The 26,135-nt window shown below is 36.4% G+C and overlaps 1 protein-coding gene across 1 annotated transcript in view; it reads right to left on the bottom strand.

Annotated features, from left to right (window-relative positions):
* The window catches only part of rpp25b (ribonuclease P/MRP subunit p25, b), a 29,670-nt gene extending 9,472 nt beyond the window's left edge, over positions 1 to 20,198 (bottom strand). The window contains exon 1 of the mRNA XM_039684322.2: positions 20,055 to 20,198. The gene's annotated coding sequence lies outside the window, so the exon portion shown is untranslated. The remainder of the gene's footprint in view (positions 1 to 20,054) is intronic.
* Between the last annotated feature and the right edge of the window lie 5,937 nt (positions 20,199 to 26,135).

Here is a 26,135-nt window from a genome sequence, read left to right as displayed (position 1 = left end):
TTTGTAACATTGACACTGTTATTGAACTGATTGACTGTTATTGAACTGATTCAGTGTTATTGAACTGATTGACTGTTATTGAACTGATTCGGTGTTATTGAACCGATTCTGTGTTATTGAACCAATTCTGTTTTATTGAACTGATTCAGTGTTATTGAACTGATTCACTGTTATTGAACTGATTCAGTGTTATTGAACCGATTCTGTGTTATTGAACCAATTCTGTTTTATTGAACTGATTCAGTGTTATTGAACTGATTCACTGTTATTGAACCGATTCAGTGTTATTGAACCAATTCATTCTTATTGAACTTAATTATCATTATTGAACTTAATTATCATCATTGAACTGATTCACTGTTATTGAACCGATTCACTGTTATTGAACAAAGTCAGTGTTATTGAACTGATTCACTGTTATTGAACTGATTCATCAGTATTGAGCTGATTCACTGTTATAACACTGTTATTGAACTGATTCATCAGTATTGAGCTGATTCACTGTTATAACACTGTTATTGAACTGATTGACTGTTATTGAACTGATTCACTGCTCTTGATCTGATTCACTATTATTGAACTGATCTACTGTTATTAAACTGATTCACTGTTATTGAACTGATCTACTGTTATTGAACTGATTCACTGTAACTGAACTGATTCATCAGTATTGAGCTGATTCACTGTTATAACACTGTTATTGAACTGATTCACTGTTATTGAACTGATTCACTGCTCTTGATCTGATTCACTATTATTGAACTGACTCACTGTAACTGAACTGATTCACTCTTATTGAACAGAATTGATCTGAATAATGACACTAGTCTTCTGTTTTACAGATGAACATTAACACTGTTATCCCCCTCCCCCACATTCAACTTAAAAGCGTAAATTTAATTTTGAAGTATAATTAGCCCTTTTTAACTCGTTTTATTAAATCCTCTATTTTTGACTCATGTGTAACTTTAAAAATTAAGTTGAAATTGGTTATTCTGATGAGTCAATTACTTATGATGTTGATGATGTCGTATCATATCATTTTTTACAGCATTCTGTGAAGCTGCTTTTGACACAGTCTGTATTGTATAGAGCTCGAAGGTAATAATTATGACTTGACAAGCTTCATGTTTCATATTTAAACCTGTAAACAAGTGTAAATGAGTTTCAGAATCACTGATAACCAGGATTATTCCCGAACCGCCTTCAGCAGCTCGTCTCTTTCTCCGGCCTAAACGTCTCCTCCACCGGAGAAGCGAGAATCCCACACCCGCGAACCACATTAATCCGTTTCTTTATCAAACGGCCATCAGGAGCAGGAGGAACTCACACTCCCAAACACACCGGCCCCTGAAGCCCCGAGACAACAGGAGAAGAGTGTAATTAACTTCCCATGACACACACACACACTTTATCCGGCCTGCAGCTCTGCAATGCAGACACACACATCAGGACCGAACCACACAGTTAAACACACAGTCACATCATGCAACATTATTCCTACCCGAAACTCGAACCGCTGCAAATCCAGATCACGGGTTTGAATCCCAGCGAATGCATGAACTGATCAAATATATAATGCATGCAATGCAAGTCACTTTGTATAAAAACATCAAATGCTAATGCAATTCACTCAACGAAGATCACACACGCTTATATGGGTTTAAAACACTAATGTTCAGGAATATTATCACTGACTCCATTGGGATGAAAACTAAATTTGAGTTGAATAATCTGTTTTCTTCTGCTGATGATTCGATTTCATTTCATACTTGAGGATTTTAGCAACATCTGTAAAACAATGTCCACCCGTTTAGAAACTTCAGTTCAGTGCCTTACATTTTAAAGCATATACTGTATACATTATTTCACCTCATTATATTATATTAAACCGATTTTAAAGGGTCACTTCACCTATTTGCATTAAGCATTGTATCTTTTGAAACCCAGTCATATTTCTGAATGGTGATGGTTTATTCCTTTATTTTCCACTGAGATGGGAGAAATAAGCATTTAAGAGTTTTACTTCCTGCTTATTATGATGTAAAAATCGTCATTTTGCATCATAATAAGCAGGTAGTCACATTTCATTGAAAAGTGTAGAGACGACATTAGCTCATTATATATGATTGATGAGTTAATGTAAAAATCATGAATTGCCATGATACTGATCATATAATTTTTTTACACTGTTAATGAACTGAATTGAATAAACTTGATCTGACTAGAACTGAATAATGTTGAACAGTTTCAACAGTTTAAATAGTAATTTTGCAATATGAACTAGAAAAATAAATCCTCTTGCAGAAAATGTTCCCTCAACCTTCTTACAAACACAACCACAACTTATACACAACCTTATCCAACATTATTACAAAGTAACAGCTAATTAAGTACACGACGAATATCGTTTCCTAGAAGAAAAAAATCGATTCTGAACCTGCATAACAATGTAACTCATTAGCATAATGCCAGCCTGTGGTGTTGATTGGCTGATAGCGTCTCTCAGCTCCGCCCTCAAACACTAGTGTATCTGAGACTGGAAGAGTTCGGCTTTTCTGAGATTGATACGGTGAAACCCACGCCATCGTTACTGTTCGTATCACTGAGAGTCAGATATGATAATGAGCCAATCACAGCAGAGCAGCTCTCAGAGAGGCGGAGCTTAGAGAGACTGAAGCGTTTCAGACACTGAGAGAAATGACGTGACGTGCAATTATGAGGAAATTAAAGTGTTTGTGACCTGTGATGCGTGTGAACCCATTCTAGGAGACGCCAAACATTTAAAATAGTATAATACACTCTTAGAAGAAAAGGTTCTATATAGAACCTTAAATGGTTCTATCAGCGCTACATATTTGGAACCCTTAAAAGGTTCTATACACTTCTATATCCTGGGGTTCCATACTTGGCCAATAGAACCTTTTACCAAAAAATGGTTCTATATAGAACCATTTTGGAGTTCCATATATGAAGCGGGGGATGGAACCATTTCTGGAATCTAAATAGAACCATTTCTTCTAAGAGTGTAGATTCACTTATAGATTCAGTTATCACTCCCAAAACTTTCCAGTGTGAATGTAGCCGATGTAACTCTTAACTCCACCAGTTGCAGGAACAACAAGAAAACACATTTGTTTTACCTCAGCACATCTGATAATGAACATCTGCACGACTTCCCTTTCCTGCATTAAGATGAGCGGCTGTTATCCGGCTTCTTTAAAGGCGAGCGGCGCTGTGAGCGTGGAGAGTTTAATTGAACAGCTCTTCAGTGTAATTGTCATTAGCTGATAATGGCAGACACACACAGGCTTCACCCGCTAATGCAATTCATTGCAGTATTCTGATCAATTAAATTAAAAATGATTAGAGCTTTATGTAAAAAGGCGAATGGATAATTAATGATTCATTGTTAATCGAGTGTTTAGACAGGAACGGATGTTAAAATATCACAAAAACACAGCGAACGCACTGTATAAAATCAAATCAATAATAAACAATCAGCCATTGGACTGATCTAATGCACTGTGCTTTAGGATAAATAAATGTGTAGGATTTACAATTTTCACTCTGAAATTACTAATACATTTGTTTCACTCATTTTTCTAAATGTCAATCATTTGTTAAACAAGTACTTATCATTTTAATGAGCTCATTGTTTCTGCATTACATTTTTGTTTGAGTTAATACATTTTTCGCTAACTGTGATTTTGTATATGTACATTTCTGAAATACATAACTTAAGATCACATTGTAATATGAACTCATGCATTTTCTGTACTTTGAAACGATGTGTATTGTGAAAAGCGCGATACAAATAAAAGTAACACATTGAAATGAATGTGAAATTTTGAAGCAGAAAGACAATAATCTTTATTTTCGAGTGAATCTCTCAGCATCTGTTGACATGATGTGGCTTAAAGGGTTAGTTGACCCAAAAATGAAAATTCTGTCAGTATTTACTCGCCCTCATGTTGTTCCAACCCCGTAAGACCTTCGTTCATCTTCGCAACACAAATGAAGATATTTAAGATATTAAGATCGCTCCTGCATACAGTCCATAGGCTTCTTGAGGGAATGACTCTTGCTGGCCTCGAAAATTCATTAAAGACATCGTTAAAATAGTCCAAGTGACTACAGGGGCTCAATCTTAAAGGGTTAGTTCACCCAAAAATGAAAATTAAGTCATTAATTACTCACCCCCATGCTGTACCAACCCCGTAAGACCTTCGTTCGTCTTCGGAACACAAATGAAGATATTTTTGATTAAATTTGAGAGCTGTATAACTACCACATTGGCTCCTAAGGGACTGCCTCTTGACGGCCCAGAAAGTCAATGAAGAAAATGTTTAAATATCCCAAGTGACTACCGTGGCTCAACTATAAGTTTATCAAGCGACGCGAATACTTTTTGTGCGAAAAAACAAACAAAAATAACGAGTTTATTCGACTATTTTTTTCTTCCTTGTAGGCCAGAACGAGACTTCCTTATAGATTTCCACGACGCATGCGCGAGAATTGCGATCTGCGTACACCAGCTTACACCACTTCAGATCGCAATTCTCGCGCATGCGTCGTGGAAATCTAAGGAAGTCTCGTTCTGGCCTACAAGGAAGAAAAGAAATAGTCGAATAAACTCGTTATTTTTGTTTGTTTTTTCGCACAAAAAGTATTCGCGTCGCTTGATAAACATATAGTTGAGCCACGGTAGTCACTTGGGATATTTAAACATTTTCTTCATTGACTTTCTGGGCCGTCAAGAGGCAGTCCCTTAGGAGCCAATGTGGTAGTTATACAGCTCTCAAATTTAATCAAAAATATCTTCATTTGTGTTCCGAAGACGAACGAAGGTCTTACGGGGTTGGTACAGCATGGGGGTGAGTAATTAATGACTTAATTTTCATTTTTGGGTGAACTAACCCTTTAAGTTAATCAAACGACGAGAACACTTTTTGTGCGCAAAAACAACAAAAATAACGACTTTATTTCAACTATTGGTTTATTTCTCCCTCTGCGCGAGTCAGGGTACTAGTTTAATATTAGGGGTGTAACGGTACACAAAAATCACGGTTCGGTACGTACCTCGGTTTTAAAGTCACGGTTCGGTACGTTTTCGATACAGCAAAAAGAAAGAAATGCCAGAGAAATTTCCTATTTGTTTAAAGAAAAAATATTTTTAAATAAGTGAGTTTTCCTAGATCTTGAAACTTTCAGGTTTATAAATAGGGGTCATCTTTGAAGGATGAACAAATAATGTTTTGGTCATCACATTAAAAATAACATTTAAATATATATACATTTATCTAATATTTGAATTTTGAAGTGCTGGAAAAAGATGTGTGAAGTACTTGAAAGCATTTCACCATTCCAGCCAAACTGGTTCCAGTTAGTGTTACTATATTAAATCCATGGTGAATGTTGCTGGTCTGTGGACGAAAGTATTACTAGTTCATTCACGACACAATGTTTCTCCTGGTTTCCATGACAGCGCTGTTTGATCTAATAGAGATCTACGGTTAATAACGGACAAATGTGAATGCATCTCACTAGATCTCGCAGCGATGTTATTACCTCAGTGGCGAATTCAAATGTTTTCTTTACCGGATCTCTTAGCGCGGTGTGGTAACAGTGTTGCTTGATCGAGATCGGCTCGCGCTGCACAGATGTTGCTGGTCCGAACTGATAAACGATCCGTGAAGCACATAACGAGTAGCGCAGTTTCGTTCTGCTTTCATTACGCTTGCCATTTGATGTTGCGCAACAACATGTGTGTTGTGTGTTGGCCGCGTCAGCACGAATTTTGCCGGCAGGAAAAATGGTCCAAGCAATCGTTCGGTTTATATGCGTACCGAACCGGAAGCCTCGAACCGAAACGGTTCAATACGAATACATGTAGCGTTACACCCCTATTTAATAGCGTAAGCTTCTGTTATTGTACGTCACACGCATCACATGACCAGCGTCGGCCAATAGCGAGCCTACGTGTGACGTAGCTCTACGCAATCACACTACGTTAACTGACTACAGGCCCATGGAGAAGGAAACGAATTGTTGAAATAAAGTCGTTATTTTTGTTTGGTTTTGCGCACAAAGTGTTCTCGTCGCTTGATAGTTAAAATTGAAGCCCCTGTAGTCACTATTTTAACGATGTCTTTAATGATGACTATTTTAACGATGTCTAACGATGACTATTTTAACGATGTCTTTAATGACTTTTCAAGGCCCTCAAGAAGCCTATGGACTGTATGCAGGAGCGATCTTAATATCTTAAATATCTTAATTTGTGTTGCGAAGATGAACGAAGGTCTTACGGGGTTGGAACAACATGAGGGCGAGTAAATACTGACAGAATTTTCATTTTTGGGTGAACTAACCCTTTAATAACACAGAAATCTTCTGAAAACACACACACACACGGACAGAGGGAGTCTGGAGTGTGTTCAGTCTCAGATGCTCAAACTGAACCCGGGAACGGCAACTGGAACTGACTGAGTCAGAGTTAATCTCTGGAGATGTTGTGTTAGTAAGAGAGAAACATCTACAGACCTCATGCAGAGTCAAGCAATTCAGCATGAAGCCAGATGGCTAAAGACTGCAGAGTGTGTGTGTGTGTGTGTGTGTGTGTGTGTGTACACTCCCTGCAGTGGCCATTCGTACTGGGTCACTAACTTCTTCGTCACACTCACAAAGACGCAAGGTCATCTAACACGGCATGCTGTGAGGGAAATGTCAAGTGTGTGTGTGTGTGTGTGTGTGTGTGTGTGAGATATATAGAGACATTCTCCCTCACATCATTTAACAGTCGAAGTTGTCGCAGTTTAACTCGAAATAACCCGCTTTAGCAGCTCAGTGTGTGTCAACAATGGCAAATATTACTGTGTGTTATTCTAAAATCACCATAAAATCTAAATGTATACTTTTTATGGAATATTACAGTATTTATTATAAATGATTTATCGGTGCACATCATTATTGTGTTAATAATCATGAAACAGAATTTCTTCCTCTAATGGAGCATTCACACTGGACACGAACTGATTTTAACAGTAAAAGACTAAAAATGCTACCGTGAAAAACTGTTAATTGGTTAACAATTAACCTTACTATATATAACAATTAACCTTAACCTTTCCTTACTATATACGGTAAATAACTGTGATAGATCTTATGGTAAATTTCATGTAATTTTACTGTAAAATACTGTTAAATTTACAATTTTTAAAGTGAAAATGAACAACTCATCGTATAATATACAGTAAAAAAACGTAAATTGACATTCCCACAATTCCCTGCGTGACACTCCACACTTGATGTATTTTTGTTGAAATAACTTGTTTCTTCATAGTTTGCTTCAGTGTTTGAGGACATGACTTAAAATACGAAAACTCATTTTAAAACTTATTTTGTCTTATTCTAATGTCACCTTGAGGAAGTTTGCCGAGGCCGCCTGGTTGATATTAACAATAAGAGTCGAGTTTAACATTAGTTAATAATGCCATGCAAAAAATTGCTAACAAATAAAAACAGGCATTCATGAGTGACTAAATGTCATAAAGAAGTACGAGAGCTTTGAACACTTTACCCCATTTCTCTATTTTTTATTTTTATTTATTTATTTTTTAAAAATGTTTTATATTTCCTGTGACTGTTTTTCTGTTGACTTATCTGTCCATTTTGTACCCCATTATAAAGAGACCGCGGGGTGGGTGGGTGGGAGGGATTGGTAGATAGGTTGTTGTTTGTTCTGTTTCTTTTTGGCGTGTTTATTGTCAATTTAAAATCTAATAAAAAAATAAATAAAAAAATAAGTAAAAAAAATAAATAAATAAATAAAGAAGTACGAGAGCTCAAATCTCAGATCATGTTTGTTTTCATAAACCATGATCTTTATCTGTTATTAAACACAGTTAATGTGTGTGCTTGATGCGGTTATTAATCAGAGGAATATAATGCATGTAAACACACTCATTCTTTGAGTGAAGAAGAGCAGATTAAACTTCAGGTGTCAAAACTTTATGAGAATTTCTGCCCTCAATGTGTGACACAATATCTAAATTGCGTGCGTCTGTGGAAGGAGATTCATCCCGTTTTTAAATTGCAATAGAGAGCAAATCCCCCATAATGCCCTGCTTTACAATAGAGCCGTAATTGCAGGAGTGTAATTGCACACCAATGTTCAGCTGCTCACCGTGTGTGTGTGTGTGTGTGTGTGTGTGTGTTGTCTAGTTGAAGAGCTCAATAATTAGAAACGGGGAAAAATGAGGTGGCAATTTTGTGTCTGCAATTATCAAAATCCAGCAGAAGAGTTGTGCGAGTTCCCAGAGGACTGAAGCTCTGTTCACAATACTCCAGTAAAACACAACTTTTACTCCATATACCGCCTGCCGTTAGTTTAGGCATGTGAAACAGCATGCAAGTTTATTTATAGCACATTTCATGCATATTCATGCACAATGGTAAAGTGCTTTACATGAAAATGTTCTAATGCACTTGTTGCCATTATTTTATCTTTTTTTTCATTAAAAAATATATTAAAGGCACAATATGTAGCCTAAGATTTAGCCTGTTCATTTTGTGAGCTATTTATAAATGTAGTTTTTTGTTTTTATCATATTTAGTCAACCTTTGTTTAAAGACACACCATGTGTAAATTCATAAGTAACTCCACTTAAAGTCCCCCTGTGGTGTAACTCCAGCGTTTAATGTAGTTTATGTGTGTATGTGGTGTTTTTAATACGCTTGATATCCTAAGTTGAGTATTTCCTCCTTAAAAATGCAGTGAACCAAAGACAGACTCAAAAACACGCTGGTGTTTCTGACGTCACAAACCACCGTGTAACCAATCAGATCAATGTGTGATCGTCAACTAGTGAGTGAGTGAGTGGAGGCGGAGCTCATTTGCATATTCATAGAACCGCGCATACTAAATGAGGCAAGGGTGTCGAGTTACATTCAAGATATTTTAAGGTATAAAGTTATTTTTTAACTTTATAATCTTGGTGATCAAATATGAGATGTTATGCATGAATTGATTTAATACAAGGTCAAGACTTTAAAATTAATTGCGTGCCATTTTAGCAACGCAAGTATAAAAAAGGCGCAACTTACATACTTGTGCCTTTAAAACAGTTATTAAGAGGACTAAAATAAGATAAGATAGAGCTCTTTCTAACCAACTGGATCTGTTAGGTTCATATTCAATGAGCATATCTGCAATGGATGAGCTTCCAAGCAACTGAGTGATTGATTGGCCGACCGAAACTTTGTTAAAACTGTAATCAAATAAGTTTGAGTATACAGGATTTTTGCATTTATATTATACAGTTTTCCGACAAACCTACAAATGATTTGGGAATGCAATGTTTTTTTAATTTATCACACTGAAAATGAAATGTCAACTCGAACGCTTTGCATTATGGGATACAGTCAATGCAGAAGTTAAGTACACTTTTTGAGTATCTGTACTTTACATCTGAAAGACAAATATTTTACTTTTTAATCCTCTACATTTCTGTCAAAGTCCTTGAGTAGAAAGTACTGTCAGTCAGGGGTTGCATCAGAACTATTTGATGTTGGTTTGACATCCACACGATTTTCATTTTCAATGTTGGGTTTGGTCTTCTAAATGCACATTTTGCCATTGTTTTGGAGAACACTAGCTTACAGATAACAGTAAGGCTAACATATTCATAATAAAAGCCAAAACCATTGTGGAAATTATTGATTGCACATTTGCACTCGTTCAATCTTACATTCAGTCCCACTGGAGCGGTCTTCTAGAAGTAAATGTGTTCAGTAAATGTAAACACGCAACAATGCAACAATAATAAAACAATGCATTGACATTTACTTCTCATGCTTAAGTACTTTTAAAAACAAGTACTTCTGCACTTTTACTTTTACTTTCACTCAAATAAGGAAGTTGTGTACTTTGTCCACCTCTGGTTTTACCCAAAGAATCGATCTCAGGTTCAGGATAAACATCAAACCAAAAGCACAAAACCCTAAAACGGACACTGTAAAAAACAATAAGTAAAATTTACTTAATTTTTTCAAGGCAAGTTTTTGCACTGATATGTTTTGAGTAAATTTCACACAAAAAAACTTTACAAAGTTAAGAGAAAGTAACATAAGAAATTAAGTAATTTTTATTTAGCTAATTAAATTATTTAGCTATTTAATTGAATTTTTCTAAGTACAACTTTTCATTCAAACATTATAACAGTGAATTAGACCACACTGTTTAAGTAATCAATACTTAGTGTGTCTCATCACTTTTTCCCTATCGATATGGCATGTGTGAACGCAGACCTCAATACTTGGTAGACAATACACAATGACGGTAACATTTGATAGATCATTTTTGTGTTTGAATGTGTCATTTTAAGTAGAAAATTAACTCCAAATGTCACAAAATGGCAAATTACTAATCAACAAAAGTAATGATAAAATAGTGTAAATACAGCTGGAAAACAGTGAAAAATCAACCTTATTAATTATTCATGGACCAGTGCATGATGGGAACAGCAGTATCAGAAAAGTTGAGTAATTTTTAATAATGTTGATATTTACGCTTTCATTTCTACACAACTGAATTGAGTTCTACTATAGAATTTACTTCTTTTTTTTAAATTCTTGCCTGAACTAACGTTTTTACGGAGGCGTATTGCATTCACTTGAAGAAAAAAAAATCTACTCTGTTTTTCTGAATTAACGAGTTAATTTTTCATGAGAAAAAAAAATTTGCTCTGTTTTTCTGAATTAACGAGTTAATTTTTCATGGAATTTTTTTTTTTGCTCTGTTTTTCTGAATTAATGAGTTAATTTTTCATGGATTTTTTTTTTTGCCCTGTTTTTCTGAATTAACGAGTTAATTCAGAAAAAACAGAGCAAAAACTTTTTTTCTCACGAAAAATTAACTCATTAATTCAGAAAAACAGAGCAAAAAATATTTTCTCATGAAAAATTAACTCATTAATTCAGAAAAACAGAGAAGATTTTTTTTCTTCAAGTGAATGCAATACGCCTCCGTACGTTTTTCATGCAAATTACATTGTTTTTTTCTGTAGTATTTACTTCACCACAAAATCATTTTTATCAGTGTATATAAGAGTGTGTCCTTCAGCGTTACAGGAACTCTCAGTGGCGCTCGAGCAATCAGCTGCTCCAATTACTGCTGATTTTAATTCGGATCAGTGATCAAACTCCCCTCAGGCTGAGGATCTGGCAACCATGAGAAGATGCATACAGATCAGCATTAAGGTCAACAGGCAGCGGACGAGGCGATTACATCCTATTAACCGTCAGTAAACGTCCACTTTCCTGCGTTCCTCACCTGCTTTCCCAGCACGGCACCGCGGTTATCAGCGCTTCGGGAGGTCACCGGGTCGGCGCCTGCAAACGCCAATAATGGGTTTTACTCAAGGTGAATTTTACATCTTGAATGCTAAATTTAAATGCAAATTTAACAGCAGTGCCCAGAAGACCTCTAAATATTCTTAAAACCTGCTGAAAGCATGAATGTTCGCGGTATCGAGTGGCCTTTGTCACGGCTGACGGGCTTCTGCTGATGGAATCAAAAACGCCTTTCACAGATTGAAATGAGCTGAGATCGCTATTGGAGAAGCGTTCAGTGCTGGAGAGAGTGTTAAATACAAGGCAATCACAACGTCAAGCACAAAGCGTGTGTGTGTGTGTGTGTGTGAGAGAGACAGACAGTATTCTAGGCTGTTACGTGAGGATATTTTTTGTCCAATAATTAGAATCTCTGTTTTTCAGAATTTAGTAGGAAACTACTAGACATACAATTTTTTTATATCAGCTATAAATTCCGTTAATTTTGTGAATTGGTAAGTTTCGTCAGGGCATGAAGAAATATAGAGTCTAGTGTGTGTGTGTGTGTGTGTGTGTGTGTGAGGGTAGCAGTGGTGGAATGTAACGAAGTACAAATACTTTGTTACTTTACTTAAGTACATTTTTCACGTATCTTTACTTTACTTAAGTAGAATAAATAGTGCATACTTTTTACTTTTACTTCGTTACATTTTGCAGCAATTATTATACTTTCTACTCCACTACATTTCTACAACTTCTGTTACATTTTCGTTACATTTTCTGATCAGTTTTTCCCCTGCCAAAACGTAATCTGACCATCCGTTCGTTGCACGTTTGTCTCACCAGTGACGTTTGGTTGCCATAGATACATCAACCCGGTCACACTAAATAAAATGCGTCTCGCACGCAGTGTGTTTATCGTACAATTTATACCCGAAAATTTGTTTTTACGTGCATAGGAAACGCACCGTGTGTAATATACGTTTGGTTAGGATTATGGCAAGCCAAGAGGTTCAGAATTACACCATAAATTAATCGCGTTTAATGCCAAAAAATAGTTATTAACATATAGTAAGGATAAGCATGATGTGTATGTTGCCGAATTGCAAGCTTGTTTGAGAAATGATGACAATTTTTTTCCATAATTATTGAACATCATTATAGGAGTATTAGGGTGAATGAGTTAGAATTAAATGTTTTATTAATCACTAGAAAATAGACATTAAGAGAATAAATTGTTATGCAAGTACTTTTACTTTTAATACTTAAAGTACATTTAAAATCAGGTACTTTTTACTTTTTACTTAAGTATGGTTGTCATTGTGTTACTTACTTTTACTAAAGTAAATATTTATCTGGTTATTTGTACTTTTACTTCAGTACTGAGATTCAGTACTTCCTCCACTGGAGGGTATAGCATGAAGAGAGTGAACAGCAGCGGTCCTAGTACTGAGCCTTGTGGTACGCCATACTGAACTCGATAAGACATCTCTTCATTTACTGCTACAGACTGATAAGTATGATTTAAACCATGCCAATGCAATTCCACTAATGCAAACATCATTTTCCAGATATTATTTAAAAGTATGTTGTGGTCAATAGTATGAAATGCAGCACTAGATACAACCACGATCGGATGATAAGAGCAGTGGATAAGACACATATCACCAGAATGATTGACACTTAGGTGGACCAATAATATAGGCTACCCACCCGGAAAAAGAAAATCCTCCGCTATACCTTTAAGCGCAACGGATCAACTGCGTCTAAAGTGCTGGAAAAGAGATTTCTGTCACGATATTGAACATGGAACATCTATTCCATGTAGTATTATATCTAGAGTATGATTATGACAATGAGTAGAGCCAATCCCAATGCATTTACATGTAGGCCTATATTAATATCACCAACAATTAGGACTTTATCTGCAGCCAATACGAACTCTGGTAGAAAGTCAGTGTGTGTGTGTGTGTGTGTGTGCTGCAGAGAACGTTTGCTAGATTATGATGGTAATCAGAGGTGAACCAAAACAAAGCCGAACCCTTGAAACGCTTTTCTGTCTGATATTGACCGGCCGTCCCGACGCGGAGAACAAGCTATAATTCAAAACTCATCTCTTTTATTTTTCACAGCTGATCCACACACACACACACACACACACACACATTGTTTCTCTTGCTCAGTATCTTTCTCTTGTTTTCCAGCACAAATATCTAAACGTTCTTGAATCAAGATTCATTCAGAAGCAAAACGATATCAAGTCTTGATTTTTGAAAAACGCATCAACATTTAGTGAGTTTTTGCTTTTAACAAGAAAAATATCTTCCAATGGGGTCAGAAAAATAATCATGTTCAAAAGAACTGCCGATATTATGAGAAAAATAACATGTTTTTGACTTTGATGAATGTGAACCTGTTTAGGAGACTTTTTTAGAAAACGCGGATCCTTTAAAATAGCATAATTGGGGAACTTTAAGTCAAAACAAGACAGGAAGAACATCTTATTTTTCTTTTTATTCGCAGTACGTTCACTTGGTGTTTGTATTTTGTGTTGTTTACCATTTAAAATATTGAAAAAAATGTTTAATCAAGATACATTTACTTAAAAAGCAATAAAACTGAAGATATTATGTCTTGCCTACTGAAAAAAAAAACACAAAAATTCATCATCATAAAATAAGGGAAATTGTGAGATCGGACAGTGGGGTCAGAAAAATATTCATATATTAATATTAAATTCAAAAGGGGAAAAAAATGTCTGACTCCATTGTCAGATTACATTAAACATTAAAATTCATCATCAAAATCAAGTGTGATTGTGCTTAAAACAAGGGGCCGGTGGGGTCTGAACATTCAATGTTTAGATATTTGGGTAACACATCTTCATTTCAATATTTACTGATACATTATTAAAATCAAACATTAGTTAATGCACTGTGAACTAACATGAACAAACAACGAACAGCTGGATTTTTACTAACTGATATTCAGTAGCAAATGCATTGCTACATTAACTAATACGTTAATAAGTTAACTAATGATGCTAATTGTAAAATGTTATATATTTGTACTGGAAAACATCGGCTTTTGCATGGTCAGATCCACACACACACACACACACACACACACACACACTGCGGCTAAAAACCATGTGAGCGTTTAAACTGAAAGTGCATTGAGGTGTCAGATGTGTGGCGTTCAGGCCTCTAATAAAGGAGTTTCTGTGGACCGTGAGTCTTTGCAGTGGCTCTGTGTGTGTGTGTGTGTGTGTGTGTCGAATCTCACAGCCGCTATAATGGCACCCTGTCAAGACTGCAGATCCATCCAAAGTGCTTCCCAAATAAGCACCTATTGTGGAGCGTCGGCAGAGGAGTGGAAGAGAACAGAGAGAGCCGTCATTGTGTCGGAGAAGAGGAGGAGGAGGAAGATGAAGAAGAGAGGGGGAAGATTGCAGAGCGATTTGCAGCGTTAGATGTTTGAGCTGCAGTCTTTGTTCTGCTGTATTCCTCCCACCGCATGTTCGGCTTCAACACATAATTGATCGATGTAAAATGAAAACGATTGGCTTTCCAGCAGGATTGATCTTCAGGGTGATTGATATGAACATTACAGATGCTCTGATCCAGCTGATATTATCGCATTTAAAGTGCCTCTATTATGATTTCTCAATAAATGATCTTTCATCCAGCATGTGATAGAGCTGTTTGTGAATGTAAAGATACAGTCTCCTAAAATAATCAACGCGCTCTCACCCTAGGGTGCCATACAGTATACTGACGCTTTTGACAATGCGTATACTATATATGAAGAGTTCAGATGCAAAAGCCTCTAAGTGCCATTTGAAATTTTCTTCTAGAATGATCATTTTTATCAAGCTTGTGTATTTAAGTTCAGTAATTTCACTTAAATGGCAATGAAGATTACCTATTAATTGTTATTTAACCCTTAGATTTTTAACACCGTTGAGTGCATTAAGGACCAAAAATGGCCACATATTAAACATTGCCTAAAATATTACATATTATTATTATTTTCCACTTTTACCAAGTTAAATCTTTTAACCAGCATCAGTCCTCATCATAACTACCAAAAATGTATTCAATTTCAGGATTTTAACCCTTTAATTACCAGTTTTGTTTGCGAAACCATCGATTTGTATAAGAGGAAAAAACACAAAAATTCAATTATTTTCAATAAACTAAATGCAAAGAGAAAACTTTAGATTTGGATTATCACAGTCCCACTTTGCAAAAAATCCCACTTAGCGCGTTAGAGACCAAAAATGGCCACCTATTAAACATTGCCTATTGCCTAAAATAAGGTGCATTTCCACCCATAGGGAATAAATATGTAGTGACGTCATCTGGTGGAATACACTATATAATGCAAATATAATGCTTTTGCTTCAAAATGAAAGGATGTTTGTGCAAAAATCATGTTTCATGTATTACTGACAGCCTCAGATTTAAACAACGTTTTAATGGGTTTCAATGGGCCATTTTTGGTCTTTATGGTGCTGAGTGTTACTATTTGATCTACACAGTGTGTGTTATACATATTTTGCAAAATGGGATCACATTTTTTACATGTATCCAAAAAGTCACAATTTTGCCAAATTTCATACCATTTGCATTAAAACAGCCAAAATGGTCAAAGAAATTAAACTGCAAAAGACCAAAAATGTCCCTAATGAAGCATAAGGGTTAAGTGAAATTACTGAACTTAAATATACAAGTTTGATAAAAATCATCATTAAAGAAGAAGATTTCAAATGGCATTTAGAGGCATCTGAACTCTTCATATATAAATATTAAAGGTGTCTGAATACATTTTGGTTTGATTGTATATCTGTGTATATATCATTGCATCAAAACTTTCAGAAATGTAAATCAATGACTCACTGAACTGAACTGTGCATGAGGCCAGAAATCAGAGGAAAATGCTTTTCATGGATAAACTTCAGCAGGCCAGAGGGTTTCAAACTTCTCAGACGAGAAGCCTTCAGGAACACTGCGGACACACACACACACACACACACACACACACACACACACACACACACCGTTTCTGTCGCTCTGACCTGTGAAGCATCTCGTTCGTCAGCGCTTTTGTTCTGTCTGTCTGTCACGGATGACTCTCTCTCTCTCTCTCTCTCCTGTTCTCCACTTTAATTACTCTGTATTCAGTCGCTCTAATAGAAACCATGATGAAAGTGATTAGACCCTGGACAGGCCTGAATAGACCCACAAATGGACCAAGGGATGGAAAGATAAGTAGATGAAAGGAAGAGAAAGAGGGAAAACAAGACAGTGGAGGTGAATATCTTTTGAGCGCGGATGATTTGCAATAACGTACAGGACAATAGAGCCACACGACCAAGACCTGGAGCTGCTCAAACACTTCTCAGATGCAAATTAAAGAGAATCATTCAATGTAAACAGAGGCTCGTATTTTTGATACAACGCACTTCAATGCAATGCGAGTTGAACACACGATAATCTTGTATTTGGGTCAAAAATGGGAAATTAATGGGAAAAAAACTGTAATTTAGAGCATTCTAAAATAAGACACTAGGACAGCAAAGTCTCTTCATCTTTAGGTTTTAGCTCCAAGAACTTATTGGAATGATTTAATTAAAAATAAAACAAAAATAAGCATAATTTACATAGAAAATACGGTACTTTTGGAAGGAAATAAAAAAAAAAAAACCCAAATAAATAAAAACACCATAAATGGATAGACAAAACTTTATCGAACACAGTGATATAACATTTATAATAAATGAGATAAGATTTGTCCACAATTACAGGATTAAGGGCTATAAAGTGAATACGGTTTGAGGGCTACTGTGGTAAATCATAATATCGGATGGCACATTTTTTAGCTGTAATACCCCAACACAGTCTCATGAAAATGCGTATCTATACCACGAATGTCATTTCTCGTGCCATTTATACGCCAAAAATGTTTTTTGCGTGCATATGCTATGGGGGGGGGGGGGTGTATTATACACCAAAAAGTGCGCATCATATGCACACGAAAAATGCGTACCATATACACGCAAAAACAGTTTTTGGCGTATAAATGGCACGAGAAATAACATTCGTGCTATATATGAACTTTCATGAGATCGGGCTCAGTATTCAGAGGTGCTTCAATGTCCAAAAACTAAGAAATTTCAATGGTGCGTTTCTAAATCTCAAGCACATTATCATGATTTCCTAAAAAGCATAGTAATATCTAGTGCTTGCTGGTCATTTTTGAGTCACTAAGTAGATCTCAGTTATTACATTTCCACTGTTAAAGTCGCCCTGTAGTCGATGATTGTATCCCTTGAAACCTTTCATCACCAAATTACATATTTAAACGTTTCTTCCTTAAAAAAAAAAAAAAAAAAAAACGTCATTCCATAATATCCCAAATGTAACCCGACACCCTAATTTAGTATGCGCAGTTTTATGAATATGCAAATAAGCCCCGCCTCCACTCACTCACTCACTGGTTGATGATCACACGTTGATCTGATTGGTTACAAGGTGGTTTGTGACGTCAGAAACAATGTTTTTGAGACTGTCTTTGGTTCACTGCAGTTTTAAGGAGGAAATACTCAGTCCACTTATCAACTTATAGCACATTATAAACACCACATACACACATAAACAGCTTGAGTTTCACCACAGGGGGACTTTAAGTGGAGTTAAAAGAAAATCAAATCATCAAAAAGCAAGACAATGAATTTCAGGAATAAGAGAAATGTAAGGATCCCCCGTCTGGAGTGTGTGGGCCTCCTGCACGTCCACATTATTTACCGTTCTGTTTGAAAATCTATAAAATCGATCATGACAGAGATGAAGTGATGAGGCTTCACTGAACGAGCGGGAAACATGGACGGACGACGCTTTAACATCCTAATGACGGTCATAAATAACGGTTAACACACACGCCAGCTAATGCACACACACACACACACACACACACACACACACGGCTGCGTCTGACATCTCAATTAGAGGAGCAATCAAATAAAATCCATCAGCACAGGACAGTGAGCCTGAACACGAGCACAGATCAGATGATGGACGAGCGACAGCAGACTCTCCTCCAGATGTTACACACACAGATCTGCGTTTACACTGCAATCCAGAGCGCAAACACACACACACACACTGGACTGATCCTGCAGTTGGCAGACGAACATTAAAGCTCACTGAGTTTAATGTCAGTGTCTCTCCCAGCACACAGCATGTGATGTCACTGTGTGTGTGTGTGTGTGTGTGAACAGATACTTGAGTTGAGATGTTTAGTGAGTTAATGGCACCAGAGACGTGTAGTTCATCAGCGGTCTGAGGCTGCCAGATCCTCTCCACATAAGTGAGCAATTAACACCAATTATTCAAATGAGGGTTCAGATGAGGGGCGGGGTCTGGACACGACTGAACTCCGGCAAGATCTGTTCATCTGAATAATAAACACGCATATCTTAATAAATAAACACTCATTTGCATGCATACAGGATGGTGTTAGTTATTACATGAGGAGTGTTCATCTCAAACTCCTCTCATCCGTCTCAGTCCAAGGCAGGCTTTAGGAACGGAATTTTATTGTATAAAACTGAAATGCATTCAGAATATACAGAGAGTGGATGTGCTTGAGCTGCTATTTTATTGCATTATGCATTTTTATTTTTTCCATTTAGCACATACTATAATAAAGCAGAATTAAAAATTGGGACTTTTTAATCGGACAATTCGAGTTTGAGTTTATATTAAGAAAAAGTAAGATTTGTGAGATACAAACTTTCAATTGTAAGAATATTGTGAGGTAAAAAGTAGCTATTACCCTTTTTTATTTCAAAATTCTGTTTGGTTTTCATATAAAAGAAACACACGAGTGCTGTTGTGCCTGTAAACAAATGATTTTAGGAACCATAAAGGAAACTTTGATCATTAAAGTCAAGATCATAATAAATATCAGTTATAAATCTGTTTAACAAAACAAAATTCTCTTAAAAGTGCATTACTGCCGGTGTTCTGACAATTCATATACCCATCGAGATTTCCTACTTACCGGTTATGCGCATGTGCAGACTCACAGTTTTTATTTATTTTATTTATTACATATTTATTTTTATTTAGGTACATTTTCCTGTTATAATGTATAATTTCCCTTTAAAAAATGCTTACTACCATATGAATATTTGTACGGTCAGCCAGCTGAAAAGGAATAACTGAAAGTTTCAGTTACTATAAGAAAAGGTGTACTTTGACAAGTCAAAGATGAATATTTTATGATAATTTTTACTTTTCACACCGTTTTAAAAATAAAAACAGTAGTCTACAGTATACAGTAGCTACTCATAACTTAGAATTGTATTAGAATTGTATTTCATACGACTTTAATCGGCATTCTGTGATCAATTCGCGCTACGGTAGCATTTTTCGACAAGGCAGCAAAAATCGACAGAACACCGGCTCTAATTACCTCTTTTCTAATTCACTTTAAGATCTGATGTATTTCTACAACGAGTCTTTGTATTGATCATTGACTTATTAATCACAATCACACGTTGTGAGAAAACCAGAGATGATTCGGTGGATTCTGCTGGCACCACGTGGTCACAAAACTGAACAACATGCGTGAAACCTAAAACACTCAATAGCTGTCTTTCATAACAAACACACACACTCCTCTAAAAGCTCAGCGATTGAGAAAGGACTCACTGGTTCGACTCTGTGGATCCGTTTCACCCTCTCCTCTGATGTTTATGAAGAAATGAAGCTCATCTGACCGAGGAGCGATGTTGCTGTGTTTCCACTCCTGTCCAGACGGTGGCGCCGTTGCATCACTGTTCACATCAACACGCGCGAAACGGGCGGAAGTCTGAGCAGATCACATGTGCACAAATAAGCGCATTTATTTAATTTTACAAACAAAATTCTCTACTGTAGTATGAGATACTACTGTTTATACACTGTTTATGGGGATTAATAGAAGAGTGTGTGGATCTTTACCATTGTATTGACAGAAGTCAAGATATAAATACATTGACTGAAGTTTCCAGCTTTCCATGCTTTTTTTTTACTGTAATGCCATAGAGGGCGCTATAGACTGCTGCAGGTATGACGTAAATTTATTTATTTTTTAATTTGTTATTAAATTTGTTAATCCTTCACCATTTTTTTTTCAGTGCTACTCGTCTTTATTACGTAGTCTAATTCTCTTGTAAGTTCTTTTCTCTTGTCAATTTCATCCTTGAAAATCAATCCTCCAACTCGGTCTCCCTTGGCAACAGGTTATAATCCATGGTTACGAGAAGTGGTTGCTAGGTGCGTTGCCAAGATACAGACCCCTCTTCACATGGCAGCTCCGTGGTCAGTCGGTCCAGATGAGAGAGAGAGAGAGCGAGAGAGAGAGAGAGAGAGAGAGAGAGAGAGAGAGAGAGAGAGACATCACATCTCATATGGAATGAGAAACATTGCTGTTGATTTATGGGAAAATGAAACGGATGAACAGAAACGGGCCTGTGATTCACGAATCACATCACGTGAGTTAAAGACTAATGTAAACGACACTGATGCTCTTTTCTGTGGTTCAGATCTGGATTTGAAACTACACGACTTTAATAAAGCAGCCGAACGGGGAAAACAACATCCCATTTTCACACTGATGCAGTTTCTTTTACGAATCTTTTTCCGAGTCAATTCATTCATTTCGTTCGTTGAATCTACCAAATGACTAAAAAAAAGATTCGTTCATTTTGATGAACGAGTTCGAACAGGAGAGTCACGAACGCGCATCACAGAACAGAGCAAGGCGAGCATTTGTGCTTATAAAACTTAAACTTTGTTATTTATTATTAAATGGCCGCTCGTTTCGCTTGATAAGACCCTTATTCATCGTCTGGAGTCGTTTAAAGCCCTTTGAACAGTTTGTAGTTTGCACTGAAACTGTCTTTTGGACCTTGAACCGTTTGGTCCCCATTGAAGTCCATTATATGGAGAAAATCCTGGAATGTTTTCATCAAAAACCTTAATTTCTTTAAAGACATGGACATCTTGGATGACATGGGGGCGAGTAAATTATCAGCAAAAGTTTTTTTCAAAAGTGAACTACTCCTTTAAGCTAATACTCCTACGTAACAGTTTTTAATCAAAATTAAGAGTCATCTTTATGAACACGTGTCCAGGTTGTTTGTGGTTATTAAGCCGTTGACTAGAAGCGTTTTATTTTTAATTGATAGAAGAATTTAGGTGAAAATACGTCACATATTCATGTCGATGAATGGTTTTTTAAGAGTACAAACATTCCAACTCATAAAAATCATTATAAAACTTTTTTGAAATAGTTTTATCAGTCCATGATGTTAACTCCTAAAACAGCAGCCTCAATACATTAACATCTGATGATGTCATTCAGAGGAATCATTCATATTCTCTCACGTGTTTTGATGGATTATTGTTTTAGAGGCTCAGATGAGTGTGTGCAGGTTTCAGAAAATAACACATCTATTATGTCTTTTTATTATGTCTTGTTTAGGTTTTTGCCCATTTGTGTCGGTTAACTGATGGAGACTGTCAGCGGATCGGGAATTAGGACTGAAAACACGGTTTCATTATCGCTGAACACCGCTCGTCACACAGCAAACATGAGGCATTGCATCTCAGAAACAGTCTGAAATGCATTTACATCTCTTCACATCAACCTGTCAAACAGCCCGAGGCGAGAGAGAGAGAGAGAGAGAGAGAGAGAGATTTAAAAAGACATGATGGGGTTAGAGAGAGAGATAGTGTTATTTTTGTGTTTATTTTGTGTCATTTTGATTTATAAATGTATTCATGCATCTGTTTACTGATTAATTTATTGATAATTTGTTCATTGCCTATGTAATGGCCAATGCTTTGGCAATGCTGTATAAGTCATGCCAATAAAGCTCATTTGAATTTGAGTGAAAAAGACATGATGGAATAAATTACACTTTATATATTGACATAGAAAACAGCTGATTTACATTAATATTTCACAATATTACTGTATTGTTAAGCACAAACATCTTGCTTTGTAGTGTATATGTATATTCAACATGCTAAATCTGCATTTAAAAGAACTATCAGCAGCACTATTAGAATCTAGTAAAGCGAAAACATTGATGATATATGAACTCTTTTGTATGTAGATCGATAAAGTGATGGTGATCTGTGATTGGCTCCTGCTGTAATTGAAGAGTTATGAACACGCATGTGTTGAGGCATTATTATAATTACTGTATGCACAGCTCTTGATGAATCGGCGTGTTGGATTGGTAATTGCAGCGGGTAAAAAAGGCAGACAGTTTTGTCCATTAGCTGAAATCTCTTAATGTTCTCCGCTCGCCGAGACGGATTTCCCTTCATCTTCTCCAGATTTCTGTGAGAAACACAACCCCTGCTGCTCCAAACAAGAGATGAGACACGGCCGTGCTCCTGAATGCCATCAGTGAGATAAACAGCAGAATAATTATGGAGCGCAACGCTCTGCTTTCGGGAGCAAAAACTCTCCATTTTCTCCGTAGGGAAATTGATTTTTCACAACAACAACGGCGGGATTGTTAATCGATGGTGTTTTCTTCTGTTGAAGCCGTCAGCCTGCGTTATTGTAGCTTAATCGTGTTTAAAAGGGGAATTACAGGTGAAAAACTACATTACCCATGATGCACTGCAGAACATTCCACCAATCAGAGTCAAAACAAGGAAAAAGCGCCAAAAGATCTTGTTAGCTCCTCCCACTCTAATGATGAGGTAATCGAGAAGCTCTCAAAATACTGAAATATTAGATTGTGTGGTTCGCAATGCATCATGGGATTGTAGTTCTTTCACTAAAGCAGATTTTTGTCTGAACACTTTCTTGCTTCAAATCAAAGTTTTTAATGTTGTGATTCTCCTCGTGGCTGCTTGGTTTGGTTAATGGCTTATAATGCTTTAGCGAAGACTTCTGGGAAAAATGTTTGGACAAAAATATTTCGAAAATGTATTCGATTTTCCTTTACTAAATGCAGATAAGTTTCATCGAAGCCGCCGAATCCACAGGCGACCGCGCGACACGAGCTGAGAGAGGCCGATCAACGAGACGTGATGCGAACATCAGCGGTTCACTCTCTCTAATCTGCGGTTCGAATCAGACGCTGAAAGGGTTAAAGTGTGTGTGGAGTTATTGCCTTCCACTGTAGTCATAGCAACAGGTTAATCAGCATCCTCTCTGATCTCTGTCGTCGAGCAGGTTGCTAAGATACCGATGAAGTTACAGGCCCTGGAGAGCAACGGAACAAACCTGCGCGAAATAAAACACACTTAGTTTCAGTGCAGAACACACTCTCGTCAGTGCAGAACACACACTCGTCAGTGCAGAACACACACTCGTCAGTGCAGAACACACTCGCGTCTGTGTGATGAAGTCAGAAACAGAGTTAAACAGACATGAGTAAACAATCAGCATGTGGTTTGTCGCCATATACTCATACACACTCTCTCTCTCTCTCACACACACACACACATATACAGTACATACACACACACACTCTCACACTTATACACACATACACACTCACACACACTCGTATATATACACACACACACACTCTGTCACACGTATACACACACTCGTATACACACTCACTCACTCTCACTCACTCTCTTTCACACACACACACACACACACACACACACACACACACACACGTTTATGTAAATGTGAAAGTGTGCTGTTGCTGGATTTGATGGTCAGATGTACTTGTGTTGATTTCTCGCGCACTGAAGTTTCTTGAAAATCTGCTTTTTAGTCAAATTTCTGCAAAAGTCCTGAAACCCCGCGCTGCCGAATCTACACACACACACACACACACACACACACACACACACGCGACTGAATCTACAGTCGCTGCGACTCGCTCATCTCTCCGCATCAGGAGAACGAGTGTGAGGAACAGAAGCAGAGGAACATGATGATGCAACTCACTGACAAAACCTGCAACACCTGCCCCGCCTCGCCAGAGAGTGTGTGTGTGTGTGTGTGTGTGTGAGGGAGAGAGTGTGTGTGAGAGAGAGAGTGTGTGAGAGAGACAGAGAGTGTGTTCTGTGTGTGTGTGCGTGTGTGTGTGTGTGAGAGAGTGTGTGTGAGAGGGTGTTTGTGTGTGAGAGTGAGTGTGTGTGTGTGTGTGTGTGTTTGCAGTTACTGATAGTCAGCAGAAGATCGGAAGGTGTTCATCAATACGAGTGTTGGCCACTGACGAGTCGAACGGACATGATAATAACTCCTGATGTTCTGGAAGAGAAACGTGTTGTGAATGTGAGTTCATGTTAAAGGTCGTGAGAGAAGCAGAAGAAAGAGAAACTCAGCAGGATGATCACTGGAGAACACACACACACACACACACACACACACACACACTCGAAGAATGGAGATTTTTATTTCTATCTAGAGAACATCTTAGTAAAGTTGTTTTAAACTTTTATAAATGGTTTTGTCACGCTGACATTCAAAGTTTGTCTTGACATTGTCACACACACACACAGTCACACACACACACACACTGGGAATATGGAGTTACACAACAGAGAACACACTGAGAACAAGGGAAGAAAACTGCAGATGAATAGAGTTGTTGGTTTGCCCTTCTGGAGACTTGTGTGTGTGTGTGATGATGTAAACACACTAGAGTTGTGTGTTCTTCGTTCACCTCGAATCCTTCGTTTTAATTATCTCTCTCTCTCTCTCTATCCACAACTCTCATCGACGCTCATAAACATCACGAATAATCATCACACTCACAGAGCATTATTACTCTCTTCTGTTGAACACAGAGCGCATGAAGACTGTTCCAATGTTCCATTTGTGTTCCAATCAAGAAATAACAGCACATGGATTTGGAATGTTTCATTTTTTAAATTAAATATTTCAAAATATTATTTGGAATGTTGAACATGTTTAAGAACATTTGGAATGTTTCAATTTTTTCCAATTTTTCTAAACATTTTTTTAATTCATTATATTAATTCATTAATTCAATATAATTTTCATTTGTTTTGGGAACAGGTTTATTTTTTTCCCTTTTTCTAAACATGTAAAAAAAATCATTTTTCTAAACATTTCATTTGTAATTTTTTAGAACATGTTTCATTTTTCTAAACGTTTCCTTTTTCGTTTTTCTAAAAGTTTCATTTTTCTAAATGTTTCATTTATTCATTTTTCTAAATGTTTAATTTTTTCATTTTTCTAAACGTTTCGTTTATTCATTTTTCTAAACGTTTCTTTTATTCATTTTTCTAAATGTTATTTTTTTTCATTTTTCTAAACGTTTCGTTTATTCATTTTTCGAATGTTTAATTTTTTTCATTTTTCTAAATGTTTAATTTTTCTAATGTTTAATTTTTCTAAACGTTTCTTTTTTCATTTTTCTAAATGTTTATTTTTTTTCATTTTTCTAAACGTTTCATCTTTTTCATTTTTCTAAACGTTTCATTTTTTCTTCATTTTTCTAAACATGTTATTTTTTTTCATTTTCTAAACTTTTTTTTTTCATTATTTGTAACTCAATTATATTTTTTCATTTTTCTAAATGTTTCATTTATTCATTTTTCGAATGTTTCATTTTTTTCATTTTTCTAAATGTTTAATTTTTCTAATGTTTAATTTTTCTAAACGTTTCTTTTTTCATTTTTCTAAATGTTTAATTTTTTTTCATTTTTCTAAACGTTTCATTTTTTCTAAACATGTTATTTTTTTCATTTTCTGAACATTTTTTTTTCATTATTTGTGACTCAATTATTTTT

Source organism: Pimephales promelas, chromosome 10 (assembly GCF_988280905.1).
Source record: "Pimephales promelas chromosome 10, fPimPro1.hap1.1, whole genome shotgun sequence".
NCBI classification, from domain to species: domain Eukaryota; kingdom Metazoa; phylum Chordata; class Actinopteri; order Cypriniformes; family Leuciscidae; genus Pimephales; species Pimephales promelas.
This window is presented reverse-complemented; position numbering and strand designations above follow the sequence as displayed.